Source organism: Rattus norvegicus, chromosome 3, assembly GCF_021556685.1.
Source record: "Rattus norvegicus strain SHRSP/BbbUtx chromosome 3, alternate assembly SHRSP_T2T, whole genome shotgun sequence".
Taxonomy (NCBI): Eukaryota; Metazoa; Chordata; class Mammalia; order Rodentia; family Muridae; genus Rattus; species Rattus norvegicus.
This window is the reverse complement of record NC_141536.1, coordinates 3,343,380-3,359,095: the sequence shown is the minus strand read 5'-3', so window position 1 is coordinate 3,359,095 and position 15,716 is coordinate 3,343,380. Positions and strand designations below refer to the sequence as shown.

The 15,716-nt window shown below is 39.8% G+C and overlaps 2 pseudogenes across 1 annotated transcript in view; one reads left to right on the top strand and one right to left on the bottom strand.

Moving 5' to 3' along the window:
- LOC120101869 (uncharacterized) overlaps nucleotides 1–14,504 on the top strand; it is a 35,202-nt pseudogene extending 20,698 nt beyond the window's left edge.
- Nid2-ps16 (nidogen 2, pseudogene 15) overlaps nucleotides 1–15,716 on the bottom strand; it is a 1,080,338-nt pseudogene that overhangs the window by 387,223 nt on the left and 677,399 nt on the right.

Genomic DNA, 15,716 nt, shown 5'->3' with positions numbered 1-15,716 from the left:
CTATTAACATAGTGGAGCTTGCGTCTTTGTGGTACTGTGGAGCATCTTTTGGCTATATGCCCAGGACCAGTATATCAGCGTCTTCAGGTACAACTATTTCCTGTTTGCTGAGGAACAGCCAGATTGATTTCCAGAGTGGTGGTAGTTTGCCATCCCACCAGCAATGGAGGAGCATTCCCGTTTCTCTACAATCTCACCAGCAAGTTCTGTAGTTCTGTTTCTCTTTTGAGAACAGATAAGGAGTTTTGGTATTAGCTCTTATTTGAAAGTCTGGTAGAATTAGGCACTGAATTATGCATCATGCCCTAGTCTTTTTGTTACTGTTATTGTTGTTGGTTGTTTTTAATGAATTCTTCTAGTTCCTTAGGGGTTATGGGATTGATTAGTTTATCTGATCTTGATTTAACTCTGGTATGTGGTATCTGTCTAGAAAATCATTCATTTCATATAGATTTTCAAAGCTTTGTCAAGTTAGTCTTTTGTAGTAAAACCTGATGATTTTTTTTAATTTCTTCAATTTTCATTATGTCTCTCTTTTCATTTCTGATTTTGTTAATTTGCATACTATTTCTGAGACTTTTAGTTAGTTTAGGTTTATGTGTCTTGTTGATTTTCTCAAAGAACAGGATCTTGGTTTTATGGATTCTGTTTCTAATTGATTTCAGACTTAATATTAAGTTGTCGGCTTCTCTTTAGTGTATTTTCTTATTTTTGATCTGGATTTTTCATTGTGCTTTTAAGTTACTAGAATAGGATATCACAATTACCTTTGTGAAGACAAATAGTGCTCATATTCTATTTTATGTATGCAGTGTGAAATATTTAAATTGCTTAATATGAAGCTAGAGGAGTGAAGTAGGATTCTTTTTTTTTCTTTTCTTTTCTTTTTGGAGCTGGGGACCGAGCCCAGGTCCTTGTGCTTGCTAGGCAAGCACTCTACCACTGAGCTAAATCCCCAACCCCGGTGAAGTAGGATTCTTATGATGTAAAAATATTATAGGTATTAATACTCCAACAGGCCTGTCTTAAAAGGGTTAGAGAAGAATACAGCAAAAGTCCCCCTACACAGTGCATTCTTAGGTCTAAACAAAGTGATACACTGAAAATTTTCTCCTCATTATTTTCAGAGTTTTCAGCTTAATTTATTATAGTATCCCTGTAAAGGTTCTAATGTTCTAGTATGTACAGTCTACATTATCCTGAAAAAGGAGAAGGAGGAGGAGGAGGAGGGGAGAGGCAGGGGGAGGGAAAGGGGAGGTGGAGGAGGAGGAAAAAGAGGTGGAGTGGGAGGGGGAGGACAAGGAGAAGAAATGCAGCAAAGCATTCTAAATTGTATCAGAAGGGTTGCCTATATTCAGTTACAGTAGTTACAATTCATTTTTTTTCTCATAAGGCATGAGTATCCGCATGACTTTAGAATGATAAATATTCAAAAGAACTTCAGTTCACGGGACTTAAGAAATTTTACAGCTTTTCCTTCCCTACCTGGGGTAATCATGAAATGCCTAAATGCTGATGTACATGGGAAATTCATCTTGAAGCCCAGAAACTCAGCAAGAAGCCAGCAGCAAAAGAGTGAGTCTGCCATCTTCCTTCAGGTGGCTTTTCTTAGTTCCCATTTTAATTTGTCATAAAATATCGTAGCATACTATCATTTTCTTCCAAAGGAATGGGGCACTGTAAAAACAAACAAACAAAAAAAACCACACTAAAGCAGTATGTTTCAGGTCCATATTAAGAGAACTCTAAATTCCGATGTAAAGACTAATCTTGGTTATAGGGAGAACATTTCATTTTTCCCAGGCAGATATTTGCCATAAACTGGTATGTCAAAACACTGTGTACACACATTTTTGTCCCATTAGAATAAGCAGGTCTAAGACATCGATCATGATATGTTCCCATTAAGTGCTTTTGTGATTATAGCACAAAATTACTCATGAACTGTATTTTGACAATCTATTGCAATGAAATGTACATAGAAAAACAAGATTTATGGTATTGCAGATAATCTGTTGCAGGCTTGACTAGAAATCACCTTAGGCTTGTAGCCCAGTCTCTAATCTCATTTCAAATCATACAACAAATATCTTTTAGACCTATATCTAGATTCCAAATGGCCCTAATAGTGATAGACTGGGGCTTTTTAATTATTTTTTCAAATGATAGAATACTATTATTATTTCTCCTTATTCTCCTTTCTTGAAAACCTCCCACATATACCCCTGATTTCTTTTAAACTTTGCTTTTTTTATTTTTATTACTTTTATTTACATTTGAAATGTCCCATTCCTGGTCCCCCTACCAAGAATGCCCCACCATATCCCTCTTCCCCTTTGCCTGTAAGAGGGTGCTCCCCCACCAACCTACCTACTCCCAACTTACCCCTCTAGCATCCCGCTTCTTTGGGGCATCAAGCCTCCACAGGAACAAGAACATCCGCTCCCACTGAGGCTAGACAAGACAGCCATTTCTTTACATATGTAGCAGGGACTGCAGACTGGCAATGTATGCTCTTGGGTTGTTGGCTAAGACCCTGAGAGCTCTGAGGGGTCAAGTTAATTAATATTATTGTTCTTCCTATGGGGTTGCTATCCCTCTCTCCTCCTTCATTTCTTCCCCGAACTTTTGCATTGGGGTCCCAGGACTCAGTCATGTGGTTGGCTGAGAGTATCTGCATCTGTCTCAGTCAGAAGCTGGTAGACCCTCTCAGAGGACAACCCTGTGAGGTTCCTGTCTGCAAGCATATCATTTCATCATCAACACTGTCATGGTTTGGTGTCTATGGATGGGATAGATCAGATGTTGAGGCAATCTCTGGATGGCCTTTCCTTCAGTCTCTGCTCCAGTTTTTGTCCCTCCATTTTCTTTAAAGAGAAACAATTCCGAATCAAAAATTTTGATAGGTGTTTTGGTATACATATATATAAAAAAAAACACATACACACACACACACACACACACACACACACACACACACACTCAAACATCTTTGTCCATCTATCTAATATTACTTGTGATTTCAGCCCTCATAATTTTGCATTAGATAGCCAGGCAGGCAATATGTTTTTCAATGAAGAAGACTATTTTATATTGTGTTATATGACTCATTTGTTTACTTTTAATTTATTTGTTTTAAGTAACATGTTTAAAATTGTATTATAGTCCAATATTCTAAAAGAAAACTAGAAGCGAAAAAGAAACTTAATTTCAGCTCTGAACTGACACTATAGTGTATAGTCATGTATATTTCACATGAGGGGGATATGGTGCTGCTGAAATAAACTTAACAATGGTTCTTCAAAATGCTGAACAAGAAAAATAAGGATGAAAAGAGCTTCACTGTGACATTTGAAAAAATAGAAAAATTTTAAATAAGAATAAAAGTAAGCGTGGCTATGAAAATGGATGTAATTATTGAAGCAACAGCCTATACATACTTCAGGGAGTTCATTCAACCAATGTATCTAGTATTTCATGATACAGTATGGAGTTAGACATCATCATGTTGTGAGAATTCCCACTACAGAACACAAGACCATGTCTTAGAGACATCACTAAGATTAATAACAGTGTAAGGCATATGAGAAGGTTACATAAGCACAACAAGATGATTAACCCATTATAATACGGACATTTTGCAAATGAAATTTGGTTTTGTAAAAGATCTTTATAAATTATACTATCCCATGTAATGATCTCAACTCCTGCTCAGATATGAAGGAAAAAACTTTTAAGAAACAAAGAACTTCTATAACATCGCAGTTGGACAAGGGCTCTGTGCCCCACAGGACCAAGTATGCACCACCCCACCATTTAAAAAGGGAAGAAAACTGTTTGGAAGGGAACTCAGTTCCATTTGTGAGGATGGCATCCTGCCTGCAGCAATTCTGGTATGTCTCATATGGTGTTTCTCTGGCTATCCTAAGACAAAATCCTGCTTCTTAAATACCTGACCCCTTCACTTCTATCACCATGTGGAGCAAGAATTGTTTCTCAAATCATTGGCTTTCCAGTAGGAAGATGAGAGAGGGCTATTCAGAAACCATCTATTGGAAAAGTTGGATTTAATCCCTTAACTATTTTGGAAAATCTGATATAAAGAAATGTTGCCTGATCCTTAATGGATAATATTAGGGTGGGAAGTGTACAACAAAAGATTGAGGCACAAAACCAGCATGAGGTTAACTGTGTCCATGCCAGCACGTGCACTGCACCTGTGCACACCATTGGTCTGGTTCTTAAGGAACAAATAGTAGTCTGTGGTGTGTGAAGCCTGACAGGTATTTCTCTATCTTATTCTCAGGACATGCTGTACCTACTAAAAAAGAAAGGGCTCACAACCACGGGTGTCTTCTTAGAACCTCCGAGTACAACTTTGTGCCAAACAGTAAAGGACAAATTGGATTCGGAAGAGGAGGTGGATATAAACAAGCAATCAGTTAATGTAATGGCGTAGATCTTTAAGGTAGGGAATGTCCTTCCATCATCCACCTCAGGATTCCTCTGAGTCTATGAGAGTAGTTGTCTTCTTTTTGCATTCCCTTGAGTGACAGTAGATATGTATGAGAGAAATCTTTTTTTTTTATCTTTTTTTTTTTTTGGTTCTTTTTTTCGGAGCTGGGGACCGAACCCAGGGCCTTGCGCTTCCTAGGTAAGCGCTCTACCACTGAGCTAAATCCTGAGCCCCATATGAGAGAAATCTTATATGCTCAAAGTCTCCTCTGTTAGTGTTAATAACATGGATGATGTTTTGTTCAGAAATTGTTTAAGCAATGTGATTGTTGAACTATCAAAAATGAACCCTACCCTCATTTCTAGGAGACCAAATCTCAAAGCAAATGTCCCTATCCTCTGGTGTACAATTTTTCTGTCTGTCTCAACCTATGCTCAGAGACAACAGTTCAGGAGTTATTATGTATATATATGAACTGGCACTCAGAGTCACAGGATAGTTTGTTCTTTGTATCTTGACTAGCTGTGGTTTTCAGTAATGGTCTCCATCCATTTCAAAGAGAAGCTTTTTTGATGGGTAAGGGTATATTATCTGTGAACATTAAGTTAAATATTTATAATAGAGTTCGGAGTTACACTTGTTTAGTGAAATAGGGGCAGGGCATTCTCTAAGAACTATGACCACATGTGCCTCCATGCTTCCAGTACCAGACGTGGCTTTCTGCTCCTGAGAAATCCGATAATAACTTCCTATGGTTGTCTTTATTGTGGGTATCATAATTGTATGTTTCTATCATTTAAAAATAGTATTCGAACTATAGTATTAATCACTTATATGTCTAGTTTGCTCAGCTGTCTGCTAGAGGCATGCTGAGCTAAGGAAAGATTTTTCTATAGTCCAAGTAAATCTGAAAATTTACTCTTTGGTCTCTAGCTTAAATAGATGAAACTTACTGGGCCCACATATCATGGAACGTTCTAACTAGGGGAAATTTGGGGAACTGTGAAGAAAGTTGGAACTAAACTGAAATTTACAGGTGAATGTACTTTGAATAATTTCCATGTTTAATTTTTTCCACAAAATATTTTTCCTCTCTTCATAAGGACTTCCTCCAAAACCTCAAGGGAAGTCTAATGGCTTCAAAACTATATGATGAGTGGATTGCTGTACCCGAAAAGGTCAATATGAAGAGAAATTAGCTGCAGTGCAGAGGTAATCATTGGAAACTGTGAACAACCTCAACAAAATAGAAGTAACATTTGCTTACACACATTAGAAATTATATATCACAGAAACATTTACTAAGAACACTGACAGACAGCAAAAGCTTTCAATTGTTCACAAACATGGAAGACACTTTTAAAAGAGTATGAGTTACAGTGGGAAATACAGTAGCCCAGGCTTATAATCTTACTTTCATATTCCAATTAGATTTGTCTTTTTTTCTGAATTGGGTAAATATTTCAAGCAATAATTTGAGTACAAACTCTTTCATTTTATTTACAGTGCATCCTGCATACGATACGATTACTCTGTTCCCTTCCTTTATATTTACAAATTGAGTATACTTGTTTTAAAATAACTGTCTCTGTGTTCAGTCTTTTAGATAAAATGCCACCTGAAAATGCAGCTCTTCTGAGGCAAGTTTTTTGTACATTATATGAAATTAAAAGTAACTGTTCTGTTAATGAAATGTCTTCTTACAACCTATCTGTTGGGTGAGCCCCATGTCTCTTATTTGTGCCCAGCTCCTGCAATAATGGAGTGACAAATGATATTGACAAAAGGGTAATTAGATAAGAACTTTATGCCTAGAATTGATAAGCCTTTACAATGAGACAGGAAAACAGGATTACCCTGAGAATCTTGGTCATTTTGTTGTTGTTGTTGTTGTTGATGATGATTGTTTTGGTTTTTGTTTTGTTTCATTTTGTAAAGTAAGTACAGCTTTGAAAGGTGTTCTTCTGGAGGGAAGGAATCATTGGTGCATTCTAAGTAAAATATAAATGGGTATTTGAGCTCCGTGACTCAGTCTTTTGTCTTTGTCATTTAGAATATCCTTACACTAACCCATAGAGAACACATGCTGTGAAATGATACAAAAAAAAAATCCTAGGTACTGGGTTCAGCAATCAAGACTTAATTCTGACATATTGAGTGTAGAATGTGTGAAATTCTACTTGTTTTCAAGGTGGTTTCCGCAACAAAAGATGGCAATGCAATTTGGATTTTTTTTTAATCAGATATGCTCCTTAAGAATTCCTGATTAATGTGAGTAAAATACCATTGGCCTCAGGATGCTGGTTATGATTGGTTTAGAGAAATTATTGTGTATACTTTTCTATGTTATCCATCTTTCAAGTACTATAATAAACTAACAAACCTTATGCAGTACAGTGATCAAATGGTTATTTTGACTCTAAGTATTTGAGTTTCTGATCCATTATTAATTGACCAATTGTCCTTGGACCTGTAAGGAACATACTGTAAAACAACTCAACTGAGAAACAATAATATTCCTCATATTGTGTAGAAGAATCAAAGATCAGGAGAAGACAGGGTTCCAAAGTACCGGCCATTGAAGATACATAATTATCCCATTTCCTCCCGGTAGATCTTATTTCAAATACCTCCCAATATAATGAATCATAAAATCAAGATGTTACCATTGCATCTGCACTGAGTCATCACTGTATTAAGATTAAGTAATTAACTAAATATGTGACGAAATGGCACCTACAGTGATATATTGATGCAGCTGTTACCATTGCACTGCACTGAGACACATGAATTTCACTGCTCAGATGGGTTTGCCTGTCTCTTACTTTTTAGACAGCCCATGTGAATTTTCAATAGGATGATACCCACATTCAGAGGCCATCTTCCCTCCTTAGCTCTGCCTTTCTATAAGCATCCTTAAAATCATGCTCACACATATATTATAAAATGTAACCAAAGCTATTTCAGTGTACAGTATGTATCACATACTGACCATCACAATGTAAAAACTGGAAATCATTCTCTTATGTAACATTGCACTGTGATGATCACACTTGAACATCTGATCTCACAATCTTTTAAATTTCTGACAAAAGCCTGCCCCTATTTAGAACAGCTAAATTTTTCTCAGAATTTTGAATGGCATATTTTTAGCCTCCAAGACTAAGAAGTAAAATGTGATTTTGCAACCATGCAAAATGACAGAGACCCTCTGTGTTTGCCCTGTTTTTTCATAGATTTCTCTAGTAGAATTTATGATTGAAAATTCTCCAAAATTTTTGGAGAGGCCTTGGCTGCAGTGCGGCATGGAACATCACTATGCCATCCTCCTGGAGGAAAGTCCTCATGTTCCCAGAATAATGCAACAAATGTTGGAAACATTAAGGAAACCGAACATGGACTCAGCAGCTGCCCCATTGGGAGGACATGCACTACTGGCTATAATACAATGCCGAACAGTCCAGCTGCTCCTCTTCCCTATGAGGGCCTTATAGGTTGTTCTACTCCCAGAACTTAAAGTTAAATCATTGAGCACTGAAAATATGATTTATAACAAACAGTAATGAAGGATTTACCATGAGAGGGAAAATTTCACCTGTGCATTATAGATATTATCCTATTGTTAGAATTTGCTTCCAAATTTTAGTACCTCTTTCCACTGGTCCTGAGTTTATGCTAGAGGTTAAACACAGAAATGAGATTAAGAAATTAAGAATATGTAAAGAAATGATACTTACAATGATATATTGATTCTTAACATTTTGTCCATCTTTATTAACTTGAGTATTTCTTATTTACATTTCTTTTTTATTTTATTAAATTGAGTGTTTCTTATTTACAATTCGGATGTTATTCCCTTTCCCGGTTTCCGGGCCAACATCCCCCTAACCCCTCCCACTCCCCTTCTATATGGGTGTTCCCCTCCCCATCCTCACACCATTGCCCCCTTCCCCCCAAAAATCATGTTCACTGGTGGTTCAGTCTTAGCAGGAACAAGGGCTTCCCCTTCCACTGGTGATCTTACTAGGATACTCATTGCTACCTATGAGGTCAGAGTCCAGGGTCAGTCCATGTATAGTCTTTAGGTAGTGGCTTAGTCCCTGGAAGCTCTGGTTGTTTGGCATTGTTGTCCATATGGGGTCTCTAGCCCCTTCAAGCTCTTCCAGGTCTTTCTCTGATTCCTTCAACGTGGGTTCTATTCTCAGTTCAGTGGTTTGCTGCTGGCATTCGCCTCTGTATTTGCTGTATTCTGGCTGTGTCTCTCAGGAGAGATCTGCATCCGGCTCCTGTCGGCCTGCACTTCTTTGCTTCATCCATCTTGTCTAATTGGGTGGCTGTATATGTATGGGCCACATGTGGGGCAGGCTCTGAATGGGTGTTCCTTCTGTCTCTGTTTTAATCTTTGCCTCTCCATTCCCTGCCAAGGGTATTCTTGTTCCCCTTTTAAAGAAGGAGTGAAGCATTTGCATTTTGGTCATCCTTCTTGAGTTTCATGTGTTCTGTGTATCTAGTGTAATTCAAGCATTTGGGCTAATAGCCACTTATCAATGTGTTCATACCTTGTGTGTTTTTCTGTGATTGGGTTACCTCACTCAGGATGTTATTTCCCTGTTCCCTCCATTTGCCTATGAATTTCATAAAGTCATTGTTTTTGATAGCTGAGTAATATTCCATTGTGTAGATGTACCACATTTTCTCTATCCATTCCTCTGTTGAAGGGCATCTGGGTTCTTTCCAGCTTCTGGCTACTATAAATAAGGCTGCTATGAACATAGTGGAGCACGTGTCTTTGTTGTATGTTGGAGCATCTTTTTGATATATGCCTAAGAGAGGTATAGCTGGGTCCTTAGGTAGTTCAATGTCCAATTTTCTGATGAACCTCCAGACTGATTTCCAGAATGGTTGTACCAGTCTGCAATCCCACCAACAATGGAGGAGTGTTCCTCTTTCTCCACATCCTCACCAGCATTTGCTGTCACCTGAGCTTTTGTTCTTAGCCATTCTTACTAGTGTGAGATGGAATCTCATAGATTTATATAAGAAAGAAAATAGCAACTCAATAGCAAATTGGATCTTCTCTATGTAACAGCTCTGGCTGTCATGATCAGTGAAACAAACTGAAATCAAATTTACAGAGATCCTCTTGGCTCTGCTTCCTGAGATCTAGAAATAAAGGCATGTGCCACCATCCTAGTCTCTTACAAAAATCTGTAAATATAGCATAATAAACCCATATGGTTGACATAGACACTACGATCTCAGATTTGAGCTCACAGATCAGTGGAGAAAGCCAAGGAATATAACAAAAGTGCAGTTAGGCAAATTGTGTTGTGAAGTACAGATACTGCTGGTACTTTTCTGTTGTCCACGGCAGTCAGAAAGTCAAACAATAGGATGAAAAGATTGGTACTATATGACTGTTTGATTCTAGTACCTATAAGCATAGCTTTCAAGGCAAACACAATAACTTACTCTTTATACATGAAGAATGGGCCATTTAGAACTATGTATCAAGTGCCTTATGAAGCAAGATCATTATAAGTGTTATAATATTAATTAGTTATTTTCTGTGTGTTTGTGATATTGCATAAGGCATGCAGTTGTAAAAGGAAAAGGGCATGTATCCTAGGGCTAAATGAGGACTAAATGAGTTCAGTTACACCAATGATTTCCCTTCTTTCTTAGATTCACAAAAACACAAAGGCAATGTATATACTAACCCAAGAGTAACATCTATTAATCCACGACAAGCAAAACAGAAATGTTTGTTTGGCAAATCTCTTTAGGGTCTTTTAGAAGACAAAAAGTTGCCTACTCCAAAACTTGTATCATTTTGGGTTTCTACAGCACCTTCGTTTGAAGGAATTATTTAATCAAACAGATTAATGTTTAGATAACCTATACATGAAGGTAAGATCATTGTAAAATAGAAATAATTTGCACTGAAGTTTGAGTCATGTAATTGAAAGAAATCAAAAATACAAAATAAAAAGAAATAGTATTCCCACGCTTTCCTCTGATTGTATCGAAGATCCTAACCCACCAGCTTCTTGGAGGAAATGGGTCTAGGGATGTACAAAGCTGATAACCCGACTGTAAAGTCCTCCAGCTTCTTTATGACTCCATATTATTCTGGAGTCGATCCCTTAATAGCATTGCCTCTGAGATTACTCAATCTTTTATAATTAATATCTATATACTTTTACTTACTTTATCAATGAATTAGATGTACACATTATTTTTTTGCTATATAGTAACATCTTTCATTATAGTGGACTAGATTTAAATGCTGTCTAATATGGCTTAATCTATTTTAAACTACTTTGGAAATATATATTCTTTGGAAACTAACTTCTTTGGAAATATTTATTTACTGTCCACATCTATTTTAGCACTATAGCTGAGCTAGGAATTTATGCTTTGTGTGAACCAATTTATCTCGTCAGACACGTGCATTCCTGCCCATTTCTTAGGTATTTAAGAGCAGAGTTTTCTGGTAACCATGTTTTTAATCATGTAATCGATTGAAAATAGAGAAAATGTGGAATAAATCTGTGTATGGTAGTCATTTTTACAGAATAAAATTATGGAAGAATAATTGACAAATACTTGGGTTCTTAAATGTGACAGCATCTTTAGACATAGTTAAAAATAAGAAGTCACAGAAAGGGTTGGGGATTTAGCACAGTGGTAGAGGGCTTGCCTAGCAAGTGCAAGGCCCTGGGTTCGATTCCCAGCTCCAGAAAAAAGAAAAAAAAAAAGAAGTCAGAGAAAAGGAAATTAAAGTCTTAGAAGTAGGGAAATAATATTTATAAAAATAAAAAACTTAGGATACATAATAGAGGCCAGGAGAGACAGGAAGTAAAATACTGATTTGATCTCTAGAAGGGAAATATCCCAATATTTACTTAGAATGCCATGCTTGAGAAAGATATTCATAGAAGGAAACAGAAAGTAATAAAGGACCATTCACCAAAATGCTTTGGGGAACAGGAGTCCAAACAAAACTGTGATGTTACAAATTGGGGGAAAATGGATTAGGGAAGAAAATGTATTTGGAAGCTAAAACAGAAAAAAGTTCAATGACTTCTTTATTCCTCTCAGTTATTGCTGTGCACGCAAAACTGTCCTTGCTCAGGATCACAATAAAAGATATATTTGTGCTTCAGATGTGGCTCTCTATTAATACAAGCTTATCCTTATCCCACACAGGATATGTTATCCATAATTGCAGAGAAAGGGCCAGAATCAGATCACATGTTCGAAATTCTACCTAAAGAATCACACTGGTCCCTGAGGTGTAGGCTTGACAGTGAACAACACAGTGACTGGAGTGAAGAATACATGCTTATAACAGCATCTGTCTTAAAGGTAAGGAAGGTTTTTACATCACCAACATTAACATCCCTCTAGAGATGCGTATGTCCTTTCTGTCCTTGAGATTACATGATGATGTCGGTTTCCTGGAGCTATGGACACATGACGTCTTGATAAGAGGCATAACATTTAAAAGTCTGACAACCTCAAAGACTCATCACAAAGACACAGGTGAAGAGCTTCTGTTGGAAGTTAACATCCTCATATGTCAGATGGGCTTTAGTTTGGCGTTAAAAAAGTTCCTACTGATTTCACCTCTGACCATACCATGTGAAGTAATAGTGAAACAAGTTACAATAGTGGTAAAAGTGTGTTTCACAAAACACATGTTTCAATAACACTTACCAAAAAATGTCCTTCAGAAATAACAGCTCAAAATGGCTAGTCCACCACTGATCAAGAAACAGTAAACAGGCAAAGGCTGGGCAAGGTGGGAATGGGGTTCCTGCATCCGGCCAGGGGGACAGCACCGGAGGCAGCGGCTTCATCAGAGCAGATGACCCTCGGCTGCAGGCACTGGTGGAATGGATCGGTAACAGAAGACCACTTCCCTTCCTCCTCAGGGCTTCAGCTCCTTCCTGCCCCCCACCAGCAGCCCTAGTGAACACTGCCAGGCCAAGCAAGGCGGCAGGCTGACCCGGACTCCCAGCGCTCAGGAGATCAGCCCTACAAAATTTCCTGGATTTTACCGGACAGGTGAGCCTTCACCTCCCCATGACATCCTCCACGAGCCTCCTGATATCGTGTCAGATGATGAGAAAGACCATGGAAAGGAAAAAGGAAAATTTAAGAAAAAGGAGAAAAGGACTGAATGCTAAGCTGTCTTCTCGGAAGACAGCTCTGGAGATGAAGTTGAAAGTCCTTCCAAGATGAAGAGGTCCAAGGGAATCCATGTGTTCAAAAAGCCCAGCTTCTCTAAAAAGAAGGAAAAGGATTTTAAAATCAAAGAAAAGCCCAAAGAAGAAAAGCATAAAGAGGAAAAGCACAAATAGGAAAAACATAAAGAAAAGAAATGTAAAGACTTGACAGAAGCCAATGTTGTTAAAGAGTGGAAGGAAAAGAAGAAAAAGAAGAAGCCAACTCAGGAGTCAGAGGTGCCTCAGACGGACGTCCCAAGTCTCAGACTCATTTTCGGCGTTGCCTTGGCTGACGCAGTAGAGAGGACCATGATGTATGACGTCATCCGGCTGCCAGCTGTCTTCTGAGAGTGCGTGGACTACATGGAGCAGCATGGCATGAAGTGTGAAGGCATCTACCGAGGGTCAGGAGTCAAATCAAAGGTAGATTAGCAGCCTGTGACCGAGAGGAGACTCCAAACTTGGAAGAATATGAACCTAACACTGTAGCCAGCTTGCTGAAGCAGTATTTGCGAGACCTTCCAGAGAATTTGCTTACCAGAGAGCTTATGCTCCGATTTGAAGAGGCTTGTCAGCAGAGGACCACAGAGACAAAGAAAGTGCAGGAGTTCCCTAACTGCCGGAGTATAACCATCTTCTGCTTTCCTGGCTCATTGTGCACATGGACCACATCATTGCAAAGGCGATAGAAACCAAGATGAACATCCAAAACATCTCTCTAGTGCTGAGCCCAGCTGTCCAGATCAGCAATCGGGTCCTGTATGTGCTTTTCACACACGTGCAAGAGCTCTTTAGCACCGTGGTCCTGAAGCAAGTAACAAGACCTCTGCGTTGGTCCAACATGGCCACAATTCCTACACTGCCAGAAATCCAGACAGGCATCAAGGAAGAGATCAGGAGACAGGAGTTCCTTTTGAACTGTTTACATCGAGATCTGCAGCGCGGAATATAGGACTTATCTAAAGAAGAAAGATTATGGGAAGTATAGAGGATTCTGACTGCCCTCAAGAGAAAGCTGAGGGAAGCTAAAAGACAAGAGTGTGAGACCAAGATTTCCCAGGAGATAGCCAGCCTTTCGAACGAGGATGTTGCCAAAGAAGAAATGGATGAAAATGAGGAGGTCATAAATATCCTCCCTGCCCAGGAGAATGAGATCCTGACTGAGCAGGAGGAGGTCCTGGCCATGGAGCAGTTTCTGCACAGTCAGATCGCCTCGGAGAAAGAAAAGGTCCACTGTCTCTGAGCTGAGATTTCGGAGATCCAGTCACCAGCATGGCTGCAGCGAGACGGAGAAGCCCTCTTCTGACAGCGAGTGCGAAAGCAAGTATGAGGAGGAGCTGCAGATCATTCTGGAAGACTTAGAGAGGCAGAATGAAGAGTTAGAAATAAAGAACAATCAATCACTTGAACCAAGCAGTCAGTGAAGAACGGGAGGCCATCGTTGAGCTCTGAGTGCAGCTCCAGTTGTTCCAGATGCAGCGAGCCAAGTCTGAGCAACAGCTCCAGGAGGAGGAGGAGGAGCCTGAGAGGTGAGGGGGCACAGGCGACTGCCCTGTGAAGGTGTCCTTGAGGTGATAGCAGCCAAGGAGCAGGTGAAACCCTCGCCCAGCAAAGACCCGAAGGAGACGCATCTGAACTGCCCCGGCCCTGTGCATCATATTGTAACTGAGAGTCCACTGCCTGTCCTGCCCGGCAGCGTTCTGTAAAGGCTCTCAGAGACGCTCACTCTTGCACACGTCTGACTCCGTGTCAGGCTCAGGTCCTGGGAGGGTGAAGCGGTGGACACTCGGGGGTGGAGGGCTTGCAGGGAACACAGGCATTTCCAGATAGTGTCAGTTTATTTGAAAATTAATTGTCTTTGATAAAAATAAGTATTTTCACCCTTGAATGGCTTCTTTTTAAACCAAAAACCTTTTTGCTTTTGTTGTTGTTGTTGTTGTTGTTGTTGTTGTTGTTGTTGTTTAAATCACAGTAGAATCAGGATCTCTTTCTTATCAAAGGCTGGGAACCAAACCAGGTCACTTCTGCGCCTGCCTTGTGGACGCTCATGGTGTCACCAGCCCTGCAGGGTCCCTGGCCACTCTTGCTTGTGCCTTCCACACCTTTTGGTGCAGATTGTTCAATGGGGAGCTGCCTCATATTCTCTGACTGGCCAAAAAGGCTCTCGCTGGGGTTCCCTGTACCTGCCCTGTGTGTACTACTTTGCTTTTCCAGCTGGGGGTCTGTCAGTGTGAGTCAGGATAACCCAGTTTGTTTGCAGACGGAGGTTATCATGCAGCCTGCCACCAGCCTGGGCAGCGCAGGTCACCCACTCACTGCCAGGGAGCAGCAAGGGCCTCTTCTCAGAGGTGGCCCTGAGGTTGCACAGGACGCTTCTCACACCAGAGTCCTTTTCCACACTGACCTTCCAGGAAAGTCACCTTCCACAGTGACTTCAGTTGCTAGCTTGGGCTGGGATACCCACACCTCTGCCAGGAAAAGCAATGTAGATGCTCTCATGCACAACTTTCACCTGTCCATGTCATCTCAAGGGGCTGCTTAAGGACTCTGACAGAACTGAGCAGAAGGAAGGAAAGCATAACTGTAATTGACCCGACCTGGTGTTTGCCTCTAACCCAGACAACTGCTCCCAGCGGTCTGGGAGGCCTGACTCTTAGGCAACTGGATTTCACTGTCAGATCAGTGGCCCCAGGGAGGTCCCCTGTGGCTCTGAAGACAGACCCCACACTCTAAAGTGAGCAACAAACCCACAGGAGGGCTCCAGTCTACTCCTAGTTAGTATTTATTTCAGCACCTGTTTTGTGTGATTTTTCATTAGCCTCTACCTATTGCACTGTGGTGACTTGTTGGCCATTATTTGATTTTTGTATGAAAAAATAGCTTTGTTATAGAAATCAGCATACTATTTTTTTAAATCTGGAGAGAATGTGTTATGGAGACTGGAAACATGGTCAGGTGTCAAATGAAAATGTATAAATGCATTGCTGCACCTGTCAGATGTGCGACACTCATTCTATATTTGCTGG